The sequence below is a fragment of the Cryptomeria japonica genome, chromosome 9, assembly GCF_030272615.1.
Source record: "Cryptomeria japonica chromosome 9, Sugi_1.0, whole genome shotgun sequence".
Classification (NCBI taxonomy): Eukaryota; Viridiplantae; Streptophyta; class Pinopsida; order Cupressales; family Cupressaceae; genus Cryptomeria; species Cryptomeria japonica.
This window is the reverse complement of record NC_081413.1, coordinates 96024871-96030333: the sequence shown is the minus strand read 5'-3', so window position 1 is coordinate 96030333 and position 5463 is coordinate 96024871.

The window sequence follows — 5463 nt, the reverse complement described above, 5'->3', positions numbered from 1 at the left end:
ACCGAAGATGTATTTTAATGAATAAGCCCCATTTACTTAAATATCTAAACCCCCTATACTTTCAATGAAGTTTCCATCCGCACCGGAATTAGCTAACCCATCGACCTCTACATTCCCTTCTGTATATATATGATTTATAGTGTATTCATCAAAATACTTTAATAATTGGATGGGTCTAGCTAGCCTAGAGTTTAATGTCCAATTAGGGGTGGTTTTAGTTCTTACTGCATTAGTGATAACTAGGGAATCCCCTTCCATAGCTAGCTTTTTAATTCCCAAATCCTTGCACATTAGTAGTCCTGAAATCAAAGCTTCCATTTCTGCTATGTTGTTAGATGCTCTTCCAATTGGTTTGGCAATTTTGGCACAAGCACCATCAAAATTCAGTTTGAACCATCCAAACTTTGGTTTTGTCCACTTACATTCTTCTCTTGCATGCTTACTTTCTTTTCCTCCCTTACCATAATGCGGAGGCACTATTAACTCGAACCAGTCCTTCCCGATCTTGCCGTCCCAAACTGTGAACTGACAATCTTTTAGATTGCTATTCCTAATTTTGTTGTTTGCTATTTCTACTATTGATGCCTCTATCTTATTGCAAAGAATATGTGTTTGCATACTTTTGCTTTGGAAGATCCTTCTGTTTCTCTCCTCCCAAATTTCCCATACCAAGATGGAGGGAGCGATCTTCCAGATATCTTTATATAAACTATGCTTTTGAATAATTGGCCAGCTTTTCATACTGCTCATTATATCATTGGTCATTGCTGATTTCCATTGGAGCTTCCTACAGAGCCACTCCCAACATTTTGAAGTATAGGAACACCTCATGTAAGGAGATGATCCACTGTTTCCTCGTCTAATTTGCATAGAGTACATCTTGAAGGACCTTCAAATCCTATTTTCTTGAACCATTCTACTGTTAGAATTCTCTTCTGCAATGTTGCACATAAGAACATACCTACTTTTGGTAAATATACTTTATCCCAGCAAAGCTGAAGAGGGATGTTAGTCTTTTCCATCCATTTTGAATGATCAATTTTTCATATCCTTCTTTAACTTTATATTCTCTTGATTTTATTCCTGTCCAGACTATTCTGTCTACACCATCCCTAATATTTATATTCCTTTCTGCTAATATGCTCATAAGCTCCATCTTTTTTTCTTCAGAGAGGGGAGTTTGATCTAATGATCTCCATTTGCAACCTATCGTTGGGTCGCCCCCTGAGATTTCAATGTAGTCTTTTAGGTATTCTCCCCACAAATTCGTTAGGGTTTCCTTTATGTTAGGGATAGTAAGGATACTGTCTAATGTTGCGTAGCCCCCCCAAGAGTCACTCCAGACTTGACTTTGTTGCCAATTGCAACATCCCGAGTGACATAGTCTATGATTAGCTTCCTGCAGTCTAAGATGAAATTCCAAATCCTGGATCCTTTGGGTGGGTTTGTTGTCCTGAATATATTGCTAGGGTTCGATCCTATCAAATATTTCTTAGAATTTTGACCCATTTCCTATCTGGCTCCTTGTAAAGTTTCCATACCAATTTTGCTCCTAAGGCCCTGCCCTGCTTACCAAGGTTTTTGATTCCAATGGTTCCTACATTATGAGGTTTGCATAACTATCCCACTTAATTAAGGTTAATTTCTTATTTTCTAAGGCCCCTTGCAAAAAAAAACTCCTTAATCTTTTTTCCAGTTGTGCCTTTGCAGCTTGAGGTATTGGAACACATGGCATTTGATATGTTGGGATAGTTGTTAGGACCGATTTCAGCATTAAGGCCCTCCCCAAATTCAACAACCATTTGTCTTTCCATGAATCTATTCTGCTTTCTATTTTTGTCACGACCGGATCCCAAACCTTTTGACCTCTGTTCGCTTTGACTAATGGAAGACCTAGGTATTTACATGTAAATTTACCTTTCTTATATCCTAAAATGTTACAAATTTGTAGTTCCATCCTTTCATTGGTATTCACAAAAAATATTTCAGATTTGGTTGCATTGACTAGTTGTCCAGAAGCTTTAGTATATCTATTGACTTTTGCTCTAAATTCCTTGGCTTCTGATTTGTTAACTATTTCGAAAAGCATCGTATTGTCTACGAACTGTTGATGGGTTACACTATCCATCCCTTCAGTTATTTTAATCCCTCTGATTTTGCCTAGAGAATGGGCCGTACTCATCGCTATACCAAAGGCCTCAACCATAATTATGAACAAGAATGGGGATAAAGGACCCCCTTGCCTTAGACCCCTAGATATATCAAAATAGCCTTCTGGGGTTCCGTTTATTAGCAAGGATATTTTAGGGCTGGCAATACAGTGGATATTATGTTAATATATTTCTTAGCAAATCCAAATGCTTCCATACATTTGCAGAGCCAGTTTGTTCTTCTGAAATGATTGAAGGCAATACTTTTTTAAGCGTATTTGCTAGTGCTTTTGAGAACACTTTGTAAACTGTATTACACAGAGAGATAGGTCTAAAATCATCCAATTCCTCTGCTTTCTTATTCTTAGGAATCAATGTAATGTAGGTGTTGTTGATTTCCTTTAGTATCTTTCCTGAATTTCTCATGTTTTCCACTGCTTCCCATAATTCCAAGCCTATAATAGGACAACATTTTTGAAAAAAGCTTGCAGGGAATCCATCTGGTTCTGGAGCTTTTTCCAGGTGGAGCTGAAAAACTGCTTCTTTAATTTCTTCTAGTGAGAATCTACCAGTAATCATCTTATTGTCTTCTTCTGAGATAACCTTAGGTATATTGGCTAACAATTGTTGTTGTGAGCTCAAATCCAAGTAGTCCCAGTTATTTAGAATGTTTTTAAAGTGGGTTACTAACTCGGGGGCAATTTCCTTTGGATCTTCAACCAGATTTCTGTTATTACCTTTGATTCTTAGAATTCTAGTTGTGATCCTTCTTTGCTTGGTGCTGTTTTGAATATTTTTGTTTTTCTGTCACCATCAGATAACCAGTTCTCTCTAGATTTTTGCTTCCAAGAGATCTCTTCTTTGGTTAGAATATCTTCATATTTATGAAATAATTCTTTCTCCTTTAATTACATTTCTTTGTCCATTCCATCCTTGATGATTTTTTCATTGAGTTTATCCAACTCGGCTTCTATTTCTTCTTTTTTTGAAAATATATTCTTAAAATGTTCCTTATTCCATTGTAGTATTTTCTGCTATAGCTTCTTCATTTTGATAACAAAGAAGTACATCTTGAAACCTATAATTTGTTCTTCCTTCCACCATTCTTGTACCAACCCCATGGATTTCTGATTCCAGAACCACATTATTTCAAATTTGAAAGGACACTTCCTTGGACGACTGTCTTCCTGAATGTTTAACGTTATTGGAAAATGGTCTGAACCTGTTACGGTAAGGATTTTAGAGCTCAAAGACTTATTTAACTCTACCAGATCTCCCTTAAATACAAATCTATCTTGTTTCTCTGCTATGAAATTATCCCCAATCCCCCTTGTAGTGTCCACCCTTGATTTGACTTATTTTGGCTAGAGTTGACTTTTATAATATGCTTGATAGACTTATCTAGACTATATTTTGATGATTTGGATGATAATTACTCGTGCTTCAGTGGCTTATGATTGATGTTAGACACTATTGGACATATGCTATTTTGATTATCCATATGGATGTTGGTACTATCATGATTGATCATGTGATTTGATGATATATGTACTCGATGGACTTTATATGCTCACTATGTGATGGATTATTGATAGATTAGATTTATCATGGTTTTGATGATGATTATGATTACGCTAAACCTACTTCATGATTACATATGATGAGATGTTTATGAGATGTATTTGACTATTGTTTGTCCGTCTTCGTGATATAGACGATTCCACATCACTCGTTGCGAGCGGGACGTGTCGTCGCGATTTTTAAATCACTTGTCTGTTCTATATATGTATATTTATATGTGGTATTGTCGTTTTGTGGTTGCAGGATTTTGCAGGTAGCAGACATCGACTCCACTTGGCTTCACAGGTATGAGCGTGTCTTTAGTTCCAATGGCTTATGTGGTTCGAAGATGGCATGAGTTCCCCTCACATAGTCTAGGTCTAAGTTGTTCACCGTGAGTAGTCAGCGTCTTGGCATAATTCGCCATGTTAGTTAGTAAGCTTGGTCTTTTGGTATTGTGAGTTCATTTTATGTTGGTTGATTTACTTGTTTATGTTAGAGTAATTATGTGGCTCTTGATGTGTAGTTTTATATTTGGTAATGTTTATTTTAATGTATTTAATTTATAAGTTTTGAATATTTAATTATTTGATATTTATATTTATTTGATAATTAATGTCTATTGATTTTATGATTATTTAATATTTGATAAGTCTTATTGTTGTTTAATATTTATTTAATATTTGCGATTTAATCTTTAATGGTATTTGATTATTTAATTATTTATTTGACCTTCTATGGTTTGATATTTATTTGATATCTTACATTTATTTGGTTCTTTAATTTATTTTATTAGTTTTTGGTTTATTTGATTTTAATCCCCATTTGGATTATTTATTTACAGCTTATGTTTATTTAATAGTTAGACTTTTATTCCTAAGTGGGGTGTATGAACACATTAAATTAAATAAAAATAAAACATTCTCACTTAGTTGGATAAGTATATTTTATATTTACTTTACCTACCCTTTACTCTCATTGGTTAAATTCAAAATGGGTGAATAAATTATATTATATGGTGGGTTGGTAAAATATATTCCAAAATGAAATATTTTGATTGGCCGAGATTGAGGCTAGGGTTTTGGATTATTGTTGCTTTTTTATTTTCATTCCCGTGAGGCTATTCGGGTTGGTTGACTATTTTCTGGAAATTTCTTCAACAAGTTTTCTCCCTTGGTTTTGGATTTCTTCATTCTTGGTTTTGGCTGGAGCTTGGTTGGATTTTGGTTTGGCTTGTGGGAGTTCTTCAGCTACAAACCATCACACAGGTTGCAGGTTGGAGGCCTCTCCATTGGTTTCTTGTTTTGCTTTCAAAGTTTTGAAACTTGTTTGCTCCGTGTTTGATTTGTTTGAAAGTAAAAAAAAAAAAAAAAGGATTTGGTTTATGCATTCTCTTTAGCCTTGTTAGATTTGGAATGGGTAGCCATGGGATTCTAGATTCTTTTGCTTGGTTTATAGTTCTGGAAATAATGTTTCCTGTGCATTGCCGTGAATGTTCGACATGAGGAATGTCTTGCAGATTTTGTATATATTATTGTATGAATTATATTAATAGATTTCTATTGTTTTTTTTATGGGGATTGTGAATCTGGGAAAGAGGAGTCTTTGTGAGCTCCCAATCTAGCTCTACCGTAGGGGAGACTCACAAGACTTTTTCCCTTCTCATTTCACTCATCCTTTTGTGTATGGATGTTATTTGTTATGTGGAATGTCTCTTTTAAATGTATTTGAGTCATATATTATGCTTGCTATG